The 20,836-nt window shown below is 40.9% G+C and overlaps 1 long non-coding RNA gene across 1 annotated transcript; it reads right to left on the bottom strand.

Annotated features, from left to right (window-relative positions):
- Nucleotides 1-2,025: 2,025 nt before the first annotated feature.
- LOC120888681 (uncharacterized) lies at nt 2,026-4,352 on the bottom strand. The gene is made up of 3 exons (XR_013440075.1): nt 3,060-4,352; nt 2,334-2,414; nt 2,026-2,208 (listed from the first exon to the last, which is right to left on the bottom strand). It is a non-coding gene; the product is annotated as an uncharacterized LOC120888681 (long non-coding RNA).
- Nucleotides 4,353-20,836: the final 16,484 nt, after the last annotated feature.

The following is a 20,836-nucleotide window of genomic DNA, read 5'->3' as shown; positions in this document are numbered from 1 at the left end:
ACTCTCATTCCAGCTGGGACTGAGAAACTACTCTTCATTCGGAATCACTTTTTCCTGGTGAATATTTTAGGCCCCCAATTCAAGAGTTTTGATTGAGGTCACACAGGTCACTAGGGACAGCCCAGCTACGTCAGCTGCTGGGCCAGATACACTGACGGATATCACTCCAGGGAAGTAGAAGTATGTGATTTTTATAGATGGACACTCCAGGGGGCGGGGGTCATCTCGCAAATAGTAAAGAGGGAGGCTGCTGGGACCAGCCTCTCCCGGCCTGCTTGCTGAAAGAATTAATTAATTAATCAATCAATTAATTAATCTGAATTTTAGTTCTGCTCCCCTATATGAGCCTTGACAAACCACTGAACTTCTCAAAACTTTGTTTCTTGGGATATAAGATAGGGGTGGATGGTGTCTGGGGTGAGGAAGGGGTAATAGCAATAACTTCCTCCTGAAATTGTGAGCTTTCAATGAAATAATGTCCATAAAAATGTCTAGCACAGTGCTTGGCATGTAAATGCTTGATTATGGGTACTCTTGTGACCATCCGTGTCACAGATGTACTGATACAAGCCCTAGACTTCATGGTATTAATTTCTGAAGCCAGCAGCATATCACATGTAAGAGGTGGGGTGCGGTTGGCCTACAAAGACACTCAGCCATAAACACGCAGGACGAAGACACCACAGTCCAAAAAGACACACCCTTTCTTGACTTCCAAGATGATTTGCGGGTTTCAAGTTCAACCACTTTGCTTGGAATGAAGCTCCCAGTCCTTGTTCCATTCGGGGGCTCTTTCAGTCATGCAGTCTCTGTGTTCATCAGGCATGGGAGTAGAAAATGGAAACTTGGACCCTTTATCCCTCCAGAAAAAAAAAAAAAAAAAAAGCTGAACACTGTAGGTCATGAGGATTTTCCACCCCAAGAACCCACATCAAATCCCAAGCTGTAGCACAAGAAAAAATAATTAGGACTAGAATATCCCTCTGCGAAACCTCCTCCTGATTTCAGTATCTATATTATAGACTATTTTAGTCAGCTTTTTCACTGCGGTGACCAAAAGACCCGACAGGAACAATTTCACAGGAGGAAAAGTTGATTACAGCTCACGGTTTCAGGGGTCTCAGTCCATAGACAGCTGGCTCCATTGCTATAGGCCCCGGGTGTGGCAGAATATCATGGCAGAAGAGTGTGGCGGAGGAAAGTGACTCAGGACATGGCCACCAGGAAGCAGAGAGAGTTGTGCTCAACAAGAACAAAATAAAAGGAGAAGACACACTCCTGATGATCCACCTCCTCCAGTCACACCGACCTGCTGTCAGGTACCACTCTGTTAATCCCTATCAGGGGACTAATGCCCTCATTAGGGTAAGGCTTTCATAACCCAATCCTTCTACCTCCAAACTTTCTTACATTTTCTAACACATGGGCTTTGGGGGACACCTTTTATCTAAACCATAACATTGACTCCTTCATTTCTTGTTCACCTTTATTCAAAATTTTACTTTCCATGCATTCCCTGAGAGCTTGTTACACATGCAGAATCTCAGGTCTCGCCCTAGACCTATGGAACTAGAATCTGCATTTTAACAAGATCTCCAGGGAACTCGGGTGCACTTTTTAAATTGAAAAGTGCTAGGCTGATTGATGTTCTCCTTTCCAGGTTCTGCCTGTTCTCTTGTGCTCTGTGGTATTGCCTGATTAACTCACTGAAGTGCTTGCTTCATTCCACTTCCAAGTTCAAGACCTTCAACCTTCTCTACTGACTACCAAACCAGGTGATGCTAATATTTTATATGTGTGCATGCAGGGTTTTCAAATAAATAATAGAGCCTTTTTTATTTAGCATTTTCATCTAATGTCACCTATAATCTAGCAACAATTTGATGGTGAAATCCCAAATATCACAAAGCCAACCATGTTGTGTTAGCATTTTCCAGAGAAACAGAACCATAGGAGATATATAGGCAGAAATGGGATGTAGATGTAGACGTGCAGGTATTTATGGGTAATATAGAGACCAAGAGACCCAGAGAGAATGATTTATTACAGGAATTGGCTTACACGGTTAATAGAGGCCATGAAGTCTTGCCCCCTGCTATTGTAAGCTAGGGAATCATGAAAGCCAGTAGTGTAATACAACTTGGATCTGAAGAACCTATGAACCAGGGAAATCCAATGGTATGAGTCCAAGTCCAAGTCTCCAGGGTCCTGGGGGAGAGACAAGGTGCCCAGGCAGGCATGAGAAGATGAATGTCCCAGCTCAGACAGGAAGAGTCACCTTTCCTCCACCATTTTGTTCTATTCAGACCTTCTTTGGGTTGAATGAGACTCACCTACTTTGAGGAACCCATCTCCTTTACTCAATCTCCTGATTCAAGTGCTGATCTCTTCCACCAACTTCCCCATGGACACACCTAGGAAAAAGAACATGTTTTACCAGCAAGGTGGGAATCCCTCAGCCTGGTCAAATGAACATGTACGATTCACTATTGCAAATATGTCTGCATCCCCAACAAGCAACTGATTTAAGCCAACACCATTCCCGTCCTAACTGACCACAACAGTCTCCTATCTGGTCCTCTCCTCTTGTTCTTGTCGCACTACGATTCTCTGCTCACAGAATAAACTGAATTGTTTCCTGTCCCTACTTTAAACCAGCCAGCATTTCTTATTGCTCTTGGAATAAAAAAAAATGAACTTCTTTCTCTGGAGCACAGGATCTAATCTGAGCCATCCTGACCGCCTTAAGGAACCTGTTCCTTCCTCTTCCTTCTGCTCCCCTGTCCACACTGGCCTTTCCACCAATCCTTGAATATGGGATTGCTGTTGCCTCTTCCTGGATCTCTAGTCCCCAGATCTTCAGGCTTTTGCTTTATCTCCACCAGTTGTCCACTCTCCCATGAAGACCACCCTGACCGCCATATCTAAAGTATGGAACCCCAGCTCTCCTACCCCTGGCTCATTATTCTTTACCCACTTGTCAGTTCTTCCCCCTTCATAGCAATTATCACTATCTGAAATTATCTTATTTCCTTTGGGCTGGTCTGTGCATGTATTACCAAGCTCTCTGCACCAACATGTCAACTCTTGGAAAACACAGCCCTGTATGACTAGCTCCCTCTGTAACCCTAGGACCTGGCCACTGGATTAATGTTTCTTGCAAAAATTAATGATAAACATCATTTCATTTATTTCGAACCTCACTGTAATCCTATGACCACTAGTCCAGACATGACCCCACCACTTTATTGAGGAACCTCCAAGTATTTAATGATTTGCCCAGAGTTAGTCATCTAGTAAATCATAACATTGTAACTCGACTCAGATCTTCTCATTCCCAAAATTTATGGCTTTCTCTATGTATCATACTCCCTTTCACGTCAATTATTAAGCCAAATATTTCAGGACATCTATGATCTCTACCCAATTTATTGTTTCTCATCTTTCTCTAAAATGATTTTTCAACATATTCCCATGTTACAACTAAGCTCTCTGCTTACTTTTCCCTGAACATGCATGCCCCACACTTTCCTGAATCTCTTTTCTTGCTCCTGCTAGACTGGTTACCCAGAACATTTCCCTTTCTCTTAATCTCTCAGGTATGTTGAAATCATACCTCTCTTGGAAGTTCCATAGAATATAGTCTCCCCTGCCCAAAGAGTATAGAACCCAACATACGCTTTCTCCAGCCTAGATTCTTAGAAACTCCAACCCCTCCTTTTAACTTTCCTTGTAATACAACGTGGTAATCCATTTTTATTTATGGGTGTGTGGTACATCTATGGTCATACTCACTTCACCAGCCAGGATGGACTGGTTCGTATGTAAAAGGCATGGCAGGAAACTGGGTCCGTGGCCACTTTGGGGGACCCACTTTTAATCAGCTGAAAGAGGTGCCAGTTCTTCGGTGCAGTGGCTTATCCATCTACTTAGAAAACTTAGAATCATCTATTTGGGGGCTTTATCACAAACTCAATGGTTTGTAGAACAAGGATTTAACAGGTTAGGAAAGATAAAAATATTATATAGAAATCACAAAAATAACAAGGCCAAGGCAGTCAGTGTATTGATGCATTAATTCATTCATTCAGCAAGGGTTTACTGAGCACCTACCAAGTGCTAGAGGATATATCCATGAACAAAACAGAATCACTTAGAACTGAGTGACACTGAGATGAGAGAGAAAGCGCATGCACAGGATGAGGGAGATTTGAGCACTGGAGTGAAAGAGGTCTATGTTCCCCCAAAATAGGCGTTTCTCTGGAAGTGCCTTGACGTACATCAGAAGGGCCACAGCGAGGGATGGGACCAATGCTTCCAAACAAAAGCAGGTATACCTACAACCACAAAGAGCCGCTCAAACACACCACACAGTGACACCAGAGCTCAGGTCCCGGATGTGCCTACTCAACCCTACAGTAAATCAGTATTTTCTAAAATGTAATTTTTTCCAACCAGAGAAAAGATTTTATTGAATGTCATTTAGAATAGATTTTCATTTCGTGTCATTTAATTGACTTAAAAAGCAATGGCCATAAATTCCATTTAATAGGCGGTTCCACTGGGGAGGACTGGTCGGGCAACTGTCAATTAGGTGTTGCATAAAAAGATGCAAATGTCTCATAAAAGTGATGGAAGGTCATATTATTGCATTAACCATGCCGCTCTTGCCACGCTGTTACACACCGTAGAATGATAACCGACGCATTTAACAGGTGGAAATCATTCTGAATGTGCTTTTAAACTGTGTGTAAATGCAAACTGTCTTGAATCTGTTCTTAGCACCTTTGTCAGACACTTTCAAATCCTCAAGTGCTGGGGAAAATAATTGATAGGCAAGGTTTCGGATAGAATAGGTGATGGGCTCTACCAAGACACTTTCCAATATGTGATGTTTTAACCGCTGGTGCTTTTTGAAAGCAGGGTTGTCAAATCTATAAAAATACAGACCTGATTTATCCCATCCATAAAGACTTCTAATGGTGCCATGCTTCAACCTCTGATTTCCCCCAGCTTCTGAGGTACAGGATTTCAAAATGTCAGCAAAAAGCTCTGGCAGGAGATGCACAAGAAGAATATGAAGCAGATGTGAAAGAGTCGGAGGCAGAGAGAGTGAGGACTGAGAACTGTGGACGGCACTGGACTCAAATGAAAGGAGAGGGTGGGTTGAGGATGCCCCCAATAACTCAATCAAAATAACAGCCAACCAGAAAAAATCAGAATCAATGCTGATAACTTCACATTTTAAAGTGAATTTAAGAGTCATGAATGAGGGAATTCGCTGGCAAATACAACTTCACTTTGTGCCCCCCCCAAAACTTAATTGGCTGGAGCTCCTCATTGAGATACCACGGACAACCCTGCTAGATTCAAATGAAACAGCTTTGTTGGCAGAGGAAGCAAGGCCCACTACATGTTGAGAAGAAATACAGGGCTGGGGCTCAGTGGTCGAGTGCTTGCCTCCCACATGTGAGGCACTGGGTTCCATCCTCAGCACCATGTAAGAAATAAGTGAATAAATAAAGACATTGTATCCATCTGCAGCTAGAAAATCAATCAATCAATCAGAAGAAGAAATACACCTCTGAGAATATTCTTCATCCTTAGGCAAAGGCATGCAAGGATGTATGTAAAACAAAATGGAGAACAGGGACAGAACATGACAAAAATTCATGCTTTTACGGGATGGGAGAGAGTTAAATAAGCAAAACATAATACCTTGAAAAGGAGAGCGACAAAGAAAAATAAAGCAGGGAATGAGCTTCAGGGGCACGGGGATGGGGTTGCTGCAGGAGCCTCGGTGAGAGGGCAGCTTCTGGGCAGAGGACAGAGGAGCTGAGGGAGTCGGCCCCGGTAATATCTGAAGAAAGGGCAGAAAGAACAGCAGGTGCCAAAACATAACCTGTCGGGCACTCGGGGACACAACAGAAGAGCTGGCGTGGCTGGAACAGGACAGGAAACCTGAGTAGCACAAGAAGCTGAGGTGGGGCAGGACAGATCACGAAGAGCCATTGAGGTTGGGTAAGGACTCCTCTGGCCATGGGAGGGTTCGGAGCAGTGGAAAGACTGCAGTGTTGAGAGCAGACTGAGGTGACAAGGGTAGAAGCAGGGGGAGCAGTGAGGTAGGTAGCTGATGTAAAAAAATGCAGGGAGGGACGCTGGCGGCAGGGACCAGTGGGGTTGTGATGGGTGGGAAGTAGCTGGGTTCTGAATATTTAAGGGAAATCAACAGATTCTACCAATGGATTGGCAATGGGAGCTGAGAGAGAGGGACAAAAAGAAGAAGAATTCAAAATTGTTGACTTGTGCATCGGAAAGAATGGAATTGCTTTTACTGGGCTAGAGAAGATCTTAAGTACATCAGAGTTGGAGACAGAACTAGCCAAAGTTTGATTTTGATTTTTGAAAGTTTGATATGTGTAACATACATTCAAGTGAAGAGCTTGTTTAGGTGGTTAGATATAAGAGACTGGAGCCCTCACAAGAGGCCAGGCTGGAGACGCAAACTCAGGAGTTGTGAGCACATCCATGAGACCTTAACCTAGGCAGTGATCTGGATAGAGCAGAGGTCCAAGGTTTCAGCCCAACGTGCTTCAGTGCTTAGCAGAGTGAAGGAAATTCAAAAGGAGTAAGCAGGGAGGTAGGAAGAAGTTAGAGGAATATGGCGACCTCAGAGGCTAGTGAAGAAAATGAACCAAGAAGAACATGAATCCAAAACATCATTGAAATAGTCAGCAGACTCCAAGGAGAGAATGTGTAGAGAAATTGTTTGCTAAGGGACTCACAGCCTTGTGACCTCCTTGTGTACCCCAAGGGGTCTGAGCTGCAGACTGACATCCACCGTCCAAACATGACTTCCATACTTTCTCCTCTTTCCATAAACATCTAACAACTCTGCCCACTTCCTCTGGATTCCTCTTTCACAAGAAAATAGAGGCAGTAAGCAGCTTTCCTTATGCCACATATGAAGGGAACCACTTCTTCCCCTGCAATCCAATGGTGCCCACGCACTCTGCTGCCCCTTATGTTAATGCGGGTGCACATGTTCATTCCTATCTGAACCCTCTCAAATGGTTGGTGGTAGGGATGGGATGGAGTACTGAGTAAAGAGGGGGAGGAAGGAAATGAATCAAGATGTTAATAGTAGTTGAATCTAGGTGAAGAGTATATAGATGTTCATTGCAAATTGGTTTTTTTTTCCAAAATAAAATTTAGAGGAAATATATGCCAGCTCAATGCTTACCATAAGATATATTTTTAAATGCCATTCTTTCATCTTTAATGATTACTTACCAAAATGCATAGTTTTTACTAAACATCTACTAATTAATTACTGTAAGGATACCTAACATTTAAAAAAAATCAAACACTTAGAGTATTATAATCAGGACATTTGAATCATTTTTAATTTAACCATATTTTTGTTGCAGTCAAGTATAACAGGGTAAACAATAAAACATTTGGAATTAGAAAATGTGCTACAAAATTTTAGATTATTACTGAAGTAATAATAAAAAAATAGTTTCTGCATTTTCAAAGGGATCATGGCAGATGTTAAATTGACATGATATTGATTCCTTCAGAATCACTCAAAAGAGCTTTGCCATTTAAAAAATATATATAAATGTTTATGATACACTGAAAAGATTTTCACTATTTAAATTTCGGATGAAATTTCAAATAGCAATTTAAAATACTCAAGGGAGAAGAATATCATTTTGAAAAATTATTTTAGGGGATTCTCCAGCAAATGGATTTTGAATGCCAAAAGGGTTGGGTAGGTCTCTGAGGGAAATGTTTTATGAGTGCGAGGTCACTTGGAACCTTCTTGAATTAGTACCCACATGCTTAAAGGAAGACTAGTTAGCCCAAGTCACTGTTCTCCATATGGATGTAGGCAGAGGGAAAAAGAGAGTGGGATTTAACCAGGTGAGGGTTTTTCCAAGCAAATAAAACAAAAGGAGAAAAGAACCGACAGTTCATGACATCAGGTGTTTGTAGTGACTGACCATCTGGTGAAAAGGAAGGCGTAAGGAGATGGTGAAGAGGGACAGGGAAATGTGGTGAGATCCATGGACTGTAGTACCCCATGAGTTGCAGATGTTACTGAGGACGTGGAAAAATAAAGGAGGTGAGTTCTAGATGGGAGGCAGTGTTTTAAGAACGGGACTCTAGAAGTGAAGAATATTGAGACGGTGGCAGGCCAGCTTTGGAAATGTGACACCCACTCTCCCCACAGGTGACCTGGGCCTATGGATAATCTCCTGTGGAGGATGGAAGGGACCTTTGGATACTTGGCTATGGCTCAGATGTTCAGGCTATTTCTGTAGCGTGGATGACTTTAAAGAAGGGAGGAAGACCCCTAATATAGAAATTCTCCATTTCTCTACAGAATTTCTCTACAGAAGAGAAATTCTCCATTTTCAGCTACAAAGATTTAGGGAGCCACGCATTAAGGAATGCGAGTGGCCTCTTGGAGTTGAGAGCAGCTCCGATGGCCAGCAAGGAATGAGCTGAGTCCACAATCACAATTAACTGAAGTCAGCCACAACCACATGAGCTCCCAGTAAAAACTCCCCCCAGTGATACCCAAGCAGAAAATCAAAACATAGACATGCAGGTTTCTGACCAACACAACTCTAACAAGTGGGCAGATTTCCCTTCCAATCCTTTTTTGCTACTGTCAAATTCCAGGACATGGCCGAAGGATTGAAGGTTGAGGTTGGGCGATGGACAATATATTGGAGAAACTAAAATGCTAGAGCGATTGGGAGTATCTTCTTCTAATTGAAGTCAACTTACGAGAAAGAACTAGTGTGGAAAGAGGACCTGGGAACCAATAGCTAAAATCTGTGAAGAATCAGGAATGATCAAATGGCTGCCACTCGGAGGGATGGGTAAGGGATACACTGGTAACATAAGATACAGAGACAGGAACGAAGGGGCCAGGAGGAGAGAGAGGAACGGTGTCCAACAGTGACATGGGGCAAGAAGGACACTACCCTGCTTTGGGCTCAGTGATAAAAGGATGGGAAGAAAGGAAACAGTCTCCACCTCAGGAAACTAAAGGAAAAAAATGTTTACACCAATAGAGAATTAAGTAGAGGGAAAAGATGGAGAGAATTCAAAGAAGGGATAGAGATGTGCGAGATCTTTGAAAATAACTGACCCAGAACTCTGGAGGACACTGTAGAGGAATATAGGGGACAGATAGGGATCAGAAAAGTGCATTAGGGACCGTTAAGTGTTAAGAATCAAGAAATGAGAAATGACCTGGGAATTCTAGGGGTCCAGTGGTGACTAACACAAGAAATGAAGATGAAAAGCATACCTGGATGATGGGTCTCAGGACAGATAATGCTGCTCGGGTTTTGAGAGTAAAAGAGAATCTTTGTCTTAACGGAGAACAAGACGACTTTATTCCTGCTCACACAGTAGGAAGCTGGGAGGGAAGAAGAGCACCCAGACCAGGGGGCATCGCTCTTTACTCCAGGTTTCAAGGTAGAGGTGAGGTTCCATGGACACACGCCTGAGGCCCTGTAAACTCACAAGAGGTAGGCTGCAGATCTGGTTTTGAGCTTTCTTGAGCCAAATCAAACAGGAAAATATGAATTTAAGTCACTCACAGAGTCCATAAGATAATAAACGAGAAAGCCCACCAGAGGACTTTATCCTAAGAACTAAAAGAAAGTTCTCCCTAGGTCTTGTGAGAGAATAAGGGGTGGTGAAACCAACTCTGCTGTCAGCAGTGTATTATAGTAAACACAGAAGTGAATCCCACATGTCTGGTTTTTGGTTTGGGTTTGGGTTTGGGTTTTTTTTTTTCTTTTTTTTTATTAAGGTCTTCAGTGTAGAATTTTTTATATATATATTTTTTTTAATTTTTATTGTTGGTTGTTCAAAACATTTCATAGTTCTTGACATATCATATTTCACACTTTGATTCAAGAGGGTTATGAACTCCCATTTTTACCCCGTATACAGATTGCAGCATCACATCGGTTACACATCCACTGATTTACATATTGCCATTCTAGTGTCTGTTGTATTCTGCTGCCTTTCCTATCTTCTACTATCCCCCCTCCCCTCCCCTCCCCTCCCCTCTTCTCTCTCTACCCCCTCTACTGTAATTCATTTCTCCCCCTTGCTTTTTTTCCCCCTTTCCCCTCACTTCCTCTTGTATGTAATTTTGTATAACCATGAGGGTCTCCTTCCATTTCCATGCAATTTCCCTTCTCTCTCTCTTCCAGAACTTTAAGTCTTTAGTTTCAACCGAGGAGAGATCCCAGCCTATTGAATAAAAGGGGTGACATGTCCTCTCTGCAGTCATTCCTACATATTGCCTTTCTTATTTATACTTTTCCTTAAGTATTGGGCCGCAATGAGTTTGAGGTTATATTAAACAACAAATCCCTGTAAAGGAGCTCTGCTCTGTTGAAAGTTGGGGAGTGATCATTGTTTACCAAAAACATATACCTCATTTCCAAATGGGAGTGAGCCAAGGAAGATTTTGGTTTTCTTTCAGTGTAGATCTGTCCTTACATACAAATAAATGGATGATTGAAGACTTATACTAAGGAACATGAACATAATAATTTAAACTTAAGTGTTTTCAACATGTTACCAGAAATAATAATAATAAGGAGGAGGAGAAGAAGAAGAAGAAGAGGAAGAAGAACCCATTTAACTTTGAGTGATAGAACTTTCTGGTAAAACTTCCATAAAAATTGGTTGCACCAGGCATCGTGGTGTATACCTGTTATCCTAGCAGCTCAAGAGGCTGAGGCAGGAAGGCCATGAATCCACAGCCAACCTCAGCCACTTGGTGAGGCCCTAAGCAATTTAGCAAGGCTCTGCCTCTAAATAAACTATTTTAAAAAGGGCTAGGGTTGTGGCTCGGTGGTTAAGTGCCCCTAGGTTCAATCCCTGGTACTAAAAAGTTTGCAAAATGTGATGTGAACAGAGTCAGAGGTGTTCTTTTTGTTGTATAAGGTTATTATTTGACAAAAGCTATTGAGAAACAGCTATAAAAATGATAATTGGCTTTATAATTGTCAATATAAAGCCATTCTTTGGGAAATGATAGATGGCAAGGCCAGTTGCCATTGTCTACAGTAATTTACAAAAATGGAGACTGTGGGATTGTGTCATAGAGAATACAGCCATTCCTACTGCACATCACCAAATGGCTCGAGGGAATCATGTGGCAATAGTAGAGACACTCCAAAAGTCTGGGTATCTGCCAAAAGGGGCATTCTGCTAAGAAGAGATTAGACATGTTTCCAGAGCTGCCCTGCTGACAATTTCAACTTGAAGCCAATAAAGGAAGCAACCAAAAAGGACAGGTTCTCTGAACCTAATTGAGACACACCAAGAAGTTTTCAATGATGCATTGAAAATACTGTGTATGCAGGACCAGTAAAACTCCACACCACATCCAACCACAAGAATGGGATCCTAATTAGAACAAGTTGTACTCCATGTATGTATGATCTGTCAAAATACACTCTGTGGTCATGTAGATCTAAAAAGAATAAATTTTAAAAAGAAGAAAATGCTGTATATGTTAAGGAGATGCAAATGTGTCATATTAGAACTGCTGATAAGCAGGAAGACAAGACTGGTCTCAGGCAAGCACGGGCTCTCCACATGTGACACTTTGCTCAAGTGGTTTAATGGCCTGAGATTCTATAAACAGTTGAGAAAGACAGGCAGGCGAATTGAGGGTAATGACAGGTGCCGTGTACCTACTATATTCACATGTTTTATATACATGATTTTGCTTCCTGTTCACAACAGGCCTGTGAGAGGGGACATTTTCTGAAGATGATGGAGATGTCACATAGCTCATTAACAGTCATCAAGACAACAAACAAAGGATAGCACCAGGGTTGGGCTGTCCAGTTCCACCACTGACCCTCTACCATGCTCTCTCAGAAAGGCCCCTGTAGTTTATACTGTGGAAAAACACCTAATCATGAAGTTTGGGTGGTGCTCTCTTAAGAAATTAGTGTATTTATACAAGGAACTGACCACAAAGTTGAAAAGTATTAAGAGCTGCTCTAAAGAAGGGAGGGAGAGCACAGAATCAAGACAAGGAGGGACAGGATCTAGAGATTAGCGCAAGCTCCTCATTAGCTAGGCTAGCTGAGGATGCATAGGAAAACTGGGGGAAAACTTGCTTCGCCCCTTAGAATATGACAAACATGGAAATAAGTCTTCTCAAGGCCAGCAAGAGAATGACAGAGAGAAAGTTAAATTCCTCCACTCAAGTTTGCACCCATCTTTTCCATCCCTAGAGAGATCCAGGGATTTTTTTTTTCTGCTAAATGCTTTTAGCATTATGAAAGTCCTTCTTCTGTCTACACACCAGACAGATACAATTTGCTTTCTTACAACATTTGCCCTTTTAACAACTCCTGTTTAAGCTGCCTTACTGGTTCCCTGTCTGCTTCAATTACTCCTACATAGGGAGAGACTGGCGTAACTGTGTGTGTGTGTGTGAGTCTGTGCATGCATGTGTGCCATGGAAATGCCCGTTTTTATAAATTACTACTAAAATGAGAGGAACACAGATGAAAATTATTACTAGTCTCTTAGGAACAGAAGTGACAGGTTTTTTTTCCTGATACTAGGAGAGAAGTTGAGGGTTTGGCTTTTATCTCCACCTGTTGTCTGCCTGCACAGCCCACTGCTTGGTATTATTGCTGTAATTTTGTTTTATTTTGATTCCTCTGAGAGACTCAAAGGATCATAGAAAGGTTCATTATAATTCAGCAATTAGTGTGTCTGCTGCTTTCCTCTCCTCCTGACCAAAAATGCAAGGTCATTTTGTCCCATGAAAGTCATTTTCTGCTGACATCTTACACATTAATTTGCTGGCATTAAAATCCAGAGGCAAGAAAGAGCAAAATGTCAAAATTTCCAGCAGGTTTTGTGCCTGGAACAGTAGGAAAAAGTGAGTGAAAGATGCCTCCCAGGCAATTGCCCTTCTTTGATCCAAAAAAGAGTGTTCCTTCCGTTTTTATGTGTGGAAAAAAAAAAAAAAAAGGAATAGTTGAAAGGCACCAGCTTCTGAAAGACACCTCACTGGAAATTAATCTTTCTGAAATGCCAAGTTCACCTTGTCACTCTCCAGTTCTCGAATCTTCCCTATAGGATGATGTTTGCATCTTCAGCCTGGATTTCAAGGTTCTCTCCTCAGTGCTCATTCTGCCCCTGAAGGTGGTTTCTCTTCCTCACCTACAGGGCCTGCCTACCTACTCAAATTGTTTTACACCAAGAAAGTTCTCATTTCCACCGTCAATACCACTTCCTAGGCTAAATCAGGGTCAGCTTCATGGTTCTGTAAGGGGATGTTTGCACAGGGCTCTCTGCCTCTAGAAGAGCCTGGCACTCAGAGTTTGACAAGTGGTTGCCATCTTGAAATTCTTAATAAATATGCCTTTGAACCTGTGATTGTCCCTCCAGGGGTCCTGGAGGACAGGCAGAGGCTAGGATCCACAGCTACTAACAGCCCCACTTCCCTGAGATGGGTTCCTGGTCCTATTTACTAGGGACCATAGTATGATCAGCCTTGAACCTTGATCAAGAGTATGGAAAACTTTTGGAATGGAGAATGTATTCCTCAAGAGTCACCCACTGCTTTGTATCAGATAGTGGACTTACGTGAAAGGGAGATTAATTTCCCTGACCTGGCTGATATCCTGCATTTTCACTTTACACTGAACCTGGCTGATATCCTGCATTTCATTTTATACTATATTATTGTGGTCTGAATGTCTGTGACCCTCTAATATTCTCACATTGAAATCTAGTACTCAATATGCTAGTAGTAAGCGGTAGGGCTTTTGGGAGAAGAGTAGGTCATAAAGGCGGAGGCTTCATAAAAGAGATCAGTTCTCTTACAAAGAGACCCGAGGAAGTTCATTTCCCCTCTTTTGCCAAGTAAGAACACATAGAAGGCGCCATCTTTGAAGTAGAGAGCAGCCCTCACCAGACACTGAATTTGCTGGCACCTTGATGGTGGACTTCCTGGCCTCCAGAACTGTGAGCAATAAGTTTTGTTATATCAGACCCAGTGAACTGAAACATGTAGCCTAGCAGGTCTAGAATAATAGGTTACCTGTACTTCATTTTTCATCAGATTCATCACGATAATTTTAGTTCCTTATTCAAACTGTTGAGATTATTTGGAATTATAATCGTAACATCATGAATGCTACTACACACATGGGCTTTTTAAACATTTCCTTAAATTAGTGATATAAAAAGTAACAGAACTAAAGATGGAGTTTTGTAACACCCATTAGAAGCCTCCTGTTCAGTTCACTCAATTATGCATTATTCTTGATATCAGCTCATTGATCTGACAATCTGAATATATTATCTATTCATCTGACATCTATTCCTCTTGTCCTCAAGGAAAACTATTGTGAAGTGCCATTTCTTTCTTCCTTTCTCTGCCACCCCCAGCCCTCCACAAACGAGACCCACCTACACCTCCCAGCCCCAAAGTTTTCCTCTACCTCAGTCTATCAGACCAATGATGACTTGAATTCTCTTTCAAAGATAAATTACTCAAAGGACACCGATTTTAAAAGATAACACAAGCTTATTTTTTTAAAAAAAAAAAGAATGAGGGCTGGGGTTGTGGCTCAGTAGTAGAGTGCTCGCCTAGCATGCTTGAGGTACTGAGTTTGATCCTCAGCACCACATAAATGTAAAATAAAGATATTGTGTCCACTTAAAACTAAAAAATAAATTTTTTTTAAAAAAAGAATGACATTGTGGCATTTCCCAGCAAATGAATAGAAATGGAGAACATCATGTTAAATGAAAGAAATCAAACTCAGAAACTCAAAGGCCAAATGTTTTGTCTCATATGTGGACGTTAGACTAAAATAAAGAAAGAGGGGAAGGGAGAGGAAGATAACATAAAGGACCAATCCAATACAAATTAATAGATGAGCAAAAGTAAGTCTAGTAGAGCAAGAAGAAAGGGAGAGGGGAGGGAGGACAGGAGAGAAAAGGGGGATCATGAACCAAAATGGATTTCCATGCATTATGAATTTGTTGGGATGAACCCAACTATTATGTGTAAGTATAAAGTATAATTAAAAAAGGAAAAGAAATAAAAGATAATATAGGCTTTATTCAAACTATTGCAATAGGGGAGAGAGACTCCAGCATAAACTCAACTCTGCTGAAACAGAAGGCAAGAGGCTTTTTAAATGCTGGGGTGTACTGAAGGGAAAGTCCCGGAGGATGCTTGAGAGAGACTGGCCAGTGTGGTTGGGCCATCTGTGTTTGTAACTGGGCCTTCCCTCCCACGGAGTCCTGAAGGCACCTGGCCTATCCTTGATGATACACTGGAAATGTTATCTTCTAGGCCCTGGAGAAAGACATATTTATAGAAGAGACATATGAAAGGAACAGAGAGAAAAAAAGGTTATAATTCAAATTTTCTAAGGTAAAAATTAAGGTCAGAGGCCTGTAGTCAGGTTCTGGTAGGAGCAAACTAAATTATTTTGGCAGCATGGAGCTTTCTTGGGAAGGTATTTGAGAGAGTTGGATTCTCAGGCTAGGGATGTGGCCTTGAGCTAACAGAAGTCCTGTCAGGGTTTGATCAAGTCTCCCAGTTAGTTAGGTGTCATGCATTCCAAGAATTTCACTGTTCTCCTGATGCCATTCAACTGCTCACAGATTCCCTCCCTCATTCATCCAGACAAGGATGCGACACCCCGTTGGCCTCCCTGAGTCCCAGCTCCTTTGACCCGATCATGGAGTAACTCTGTGGTTTCCCGGAGCCCAAGCTGGAATCCTTTCCATGAAGTTTTTGGGAGCAAGGACCTGTGTCATTCTTTCTCATTCACTGAAGCCTTGCTCTTGGCTACTCACCTAGAATCCACAGCAAGGTGAGCAGTAGAAACCCACACAGAGACACCACTTGCCTGTTATATCCCTTAGTCCCTACCAGAACCTTCTCTATCAGTATTGTCCACTCCCAAGGATTTCCCTGCCTAGAACAGCGGATCTGGGGCTACGTCCACATTTCCATGAAAATCTTACCTTATGCTGAGCACTTTACCCACATCACATCCTATCTCCCACCACAAGAGAAAAAGGCTCACTGATGGTTTTGGGTAATGTGAATGATATGAGGAGTTAATAACTGCATTTTCTTTCTTTCTTTTTTTTTTTTTCCTAATCTTCTGCACCAAGGATAATGAGACTTGAACTTGAAGAAGCTGAAGCCTCAGAGAGATGGAGAGATATTCAGAGAACATTTGGTGGCTTAAAATGAGAAGTGTTGGGCCCCCCAAATTACCACCAAAACCATCATAGAAATAATAGAGAGCCACATTAGTGGTCTTCACAGTACCCTGGAGAATGGAGGTAATGCCCCCAAACAAACCATTTCCTAATGATCATAAAAGGGAGAATTAGTTGTTCGTAGCAGTGTAGAGAACTGCCAATCCATATGCTTCCTGTTGATTTCCTGATATCCCAAACTGATATTGAACAAACTTTGGTGAGTGTTTTAGGAGAACACTATAACTGATAAAGATGATATTTTAAAAGTCACTTTTTCCACTCTCTTGCTTGTTAAACTAATAGGTGAAAAAAAGCTGAGAGAGAATATGAATTCAGTTGCATTCTAAAGCATCAAAAAGAAACCAATATGAATCAAATTGATTAACAATAAATTTTTGTTTGGGGGTTGAAATAACCACTTACAAAAGCATTAGAGAAAGAAGACCCGTCTTGACAGGAAGTTATATTTAAAAATCTGAGATTAGTTTCAACTCACTGCCTTCTTAGCCAATTTAAAGCAACAAGTAAGGCAGCCACCAAGTTAGCTAGCACAACTCTATGCCACATTAATTAAAGTTGATGAAAATACAACAGATTTCCAATACACTCAACAAGACTACATCTGGAGTCTTAGGATGCGGGATTGTCCAGTATGATATTCATTAAAAAGGATGCTATAGTTCGGATCCTGAATGTCCCTACAAGGCTTACTGGCAATCTGTGGCAACCCCAACATGCTACAATAGTAGTCCAGTGCATAACTTCAAGTGAACACGTTTTCATTTCTATTGCATGAATACCTGTGTCTGGGATTGTTAAGGTGGGTGGTGTTTAATTTTACAAGGAATGGCAAACCTGTTCAGTAAATTTTGCTATCTAAAATGGTAGCAATCTACAAGACTTACAGTTGCACCATATCCTACCACTAGTTGGTATTATCAGTCATTTAAATTTCTTATTATAGTTTTTATTTGCATTTCTCTGATGACTATTAATGAGCAGAGTTCCAGGTACCTGCTGGCCATTGGTATAACTACTTTATGAAGCATCGCCTCAACTATATTTGGGTAGAGTATAGATATTTGGCATATATTTTCTCCCACTCTGTGGCTTGTTTTCCATGATGGTAATTTTTTTAAACAGATGTTTTTATTTTGATAAAGTTCATTTTATCAAATTTTTATCTTATGGCTTTGTATTTTGTGTACTATCTAAGGAATCTTTGCCTGCTCAAGGTCACAATGATCCTATCCCATTTTCTTCTCCAGACGCTTTATGACTTCAGCTTTTACATTTATTTCCATGATTCATTTTGACTTAATTCTTTGTGTATCCTATTAGGTAAGTGTCGGAATTCATCCATTTCCCTATAATAACTAGCACCTGAACTAACTTGGCATCTTCATCCAAAATTATTTGGCCACATATAGGCAGGTCCATTTTAGGATTCCATATTCATTCCATTGATCTCTATATGTCTTCTTATAACAATGCTACACTATCTTGAACACTTCAACTTAATAGTAAATCAAAGAATCAGATTGTAATTCCTCCGGTTTTAAGCTTCTACAAAATTGTGTTGAATTTGCTTGTTTATGAGTTGGTCTTTGAATAGGTAATATATGCACACAAAGAGATTTTCAATGAGAAATAAGCCTTCCTGCCGCCCTTGATTCCTCAGCTCCCAATTCTCCTCCCGAGAAGAAGCCACTTTTAGAAGTTTCTCATTTTTTTCTTCTTCAGAGATTACAACTGAATTCTACAAAATTGAGTCAGACTTTAAAGGCATATTATTTACATGCACTTTTAGAAAAGAAAAACAATGCCATGATATTATTTTCCATATCAATTCAAATTTCCAGTAAGTATGCTTGTTTCGAGCGAGGCCAATCAATATTTAGGAAGATTCAGCTTTGCTAATCATGCACTTAATTTTATCCCACAAGAAAGAGGAGCAGGGACATTTCTGTGAATCACCCAGTCACCTTAATTCTGTTAGAGTTGTTTAAATATGCTGCTTATTTTTAGTTTAATTGCAGCCTAATTATATAACACCAAGTAATCAGAGCTTGGTGATACTAACAAATTGATCCACAAGACAGACTCAGAAGCCTAGTTAGGAATCATCCAAGAACATGACTCAGAGGTCACCCACCTCAAAGATCAAGATGTTGCAAAGCTACAAGTGCAGATAGAATTCAATTCAATTCACAAGTCCTTGTCAGTTATCGTACAATATGAATTCTTGTACTGGATAATGTGAGAGACTACAAAGAAAAAACCCTTCTAGTGCCCTCTAGGAATTCACAATCTAGACAGGCATGAACATCCCTGATCCCATTGAAAGTTCTAGAACCGAGAAAAGTCTGTGGAAACTTGAGTCTTGGAGGGATGCACATTCTGGAAATTAGAAGATGATTCTATTTAACATTTTATTGAATTCAAACCAGTCATCAGTTCAAAGCTCTGTAGACTTGCATTTCATTTTTATTAAGAGGAATTATATTTGCTCTCTAAATAATGTCAGTGGTTCTTCAGAATATAGACAAATCAAAAAGAAGCCTTTGGGAGAGGCATGGGGGTAGGAAGGAAAGTAGAATGAATGGAAATTATTACCCTATGTGCATATATGATTACATAACCCATGTAATTCTACATCATGTACAACCAGAAGAATGAAAATTTATACTCCATTTATATATAATGTGTCAAGATGCACTCTACTGTCATGCATACCTAATTTGAACAAATTTCTTTTAAAAGGCGTTGTTAGAAACTGGAAATCTACTTTTTTGTTTAATTCCTGCTCCATTGATTGCTGTATTGATTATGTTTAATTACTCTCTGGAGAACACCAAGTAAAAGTCATAATATCTTTCCCCTCTGCCAAAATCAAAGTATTTGGTGCCTTGTTTTCCTTGGAGGAAAGGAGAAAAGTGGTAACTGCTGAGAAGTGAAGAGATAATAAATAGTCCTACTGGGGGAAATGGAGAGAGAATTCCAGGCTTCCTCCAAGACTTGGCATTTCCTCCGGATTCTTTGGAAATCATGAAGGCTTGACAGAAAAGGAATTGTATGTCAGAACCATGTGTCTGGTTCAGAAAAGAAGTAGCATTGTGGGTAGAATACGGAATTTATGGGCTTTCATCACCCAGAATTTCTTGTTTATATGACACTCAACGATAGATACGTGTGTAATGGAGTATTGTAAGTTAGGTGGAAGGTGCATTCCCTGTAGATAATAAGGTTGTTCCTGGAACAAGAAGAGAGAAGGATACACTTTATTAAACAAACTACCCTGAAGAAGTTCTTGAGAAATTATTTCATCAAAGTACATCTGTTTGTGTGTCTCTTGATGGTTTGATCAGTTACTAAATATTCCAGTAAGTATCCTGCAGATCTCAAAAGTCAGAGCTAACAAAATTTGAAGCCTGATTCATTATTTTATAGCTAAGCTCATAAAATATAATTTCAACTTGAATTTGGATTTTCTTTCAACTTGACTACACAAAAGACTAGTGATTTATCAGGATTAGAAAGCTAACATGAAAGGCAAAAATTATCTTCCTGGTCTTACCCTTGACTGGTCATTGTAGCAATATCAGTTAAGAATGATTTCAGCTGCAAGTAACATAAAACCCAACTAACAGTGGTTGAAAGAGAGATTTATTTTTCTCATGTCACAAAGGAGTCCAAATAGCATTGGTTCAGCTGTTCAGAAAAACCATCAAGAACCTGGACTGTCTTCTTCTACCATCACCAGCATTCTTAGCATGCTGACTTTTTCATCTTTACAGTTTCACTAGTCACAAAATGACTGCAGAAGCACCAGTCATCTTATCTACATACCAAGTAGAGAATAAAGGGAAACGTGGCACCAGATTAACTATCCCCATTATCAGGGAAAGCAAAAGTTTTCCCTAAAGCTAACAGAACTAACCCTCATGGGCTAGAATTGAGTTATATTGTCGCCATAGGCTGCAAAGGCAGCTGGGAAATTAGCTAATTCTCTATTGTAGAAGGCAGAAAGGAAAGAGAAGGCAGAGGGTAGCCATGAAGCTAACCACTCGCTGGCTCCCATCACAATATATAATTAAACTATGAAGCTTCTTTAGGCTTCGATTTTCACAACACCAAAAAGCAATATCGAAAGTCACTGCGACTGTAACTAAATCAAAATGAGGAGAGGTTCACAGATGCCTGAATGTGCAACCAACATTTTGGACCAATTAGCTCTGTCTCTGGCTTAGTTGGAAATTTCGCCCTTTCTGCATGGAAAGATAACTTGGTAAATCACAGCCCCGGGGGGCCTTGTTTGCTCTGCCGCTGGAAATCAGAAGCCTGAAATAATACAGTGCTGCACTGAGGGGGGAGTTTCCTCTCTTCAGCGCACCCCCCACCTCACTTCAAAGCCTCCGGTTTGGGGCTGCAAGCCTTTGAAGCCTTTTGGTCCCAAACTGAAACATCTCCCAGCAAAGTCTCTGATTTACACAGGTTCAAAAGTACGACGCGCTAGCGT

This window comes from Ictidomys tridecemlineatus, chromosome 6, assembly GCF_052094955.1.
Source record: "Ictidomys tridecemlineatus isolate mIctTri1 chromosome 6, mIctTri1.hap1, whole genome shotgun sequence".
Classification (NCBI taxonomy): Eukaryota; Metazoa; Chordata; class Mammalia; order Rodentia; family Sciuridae; genus Ictidomys; species Ictidomys tridecemlineatus.
This window is presented reverse-complemented; position numbering and strand designations above follow the sequence as displayed.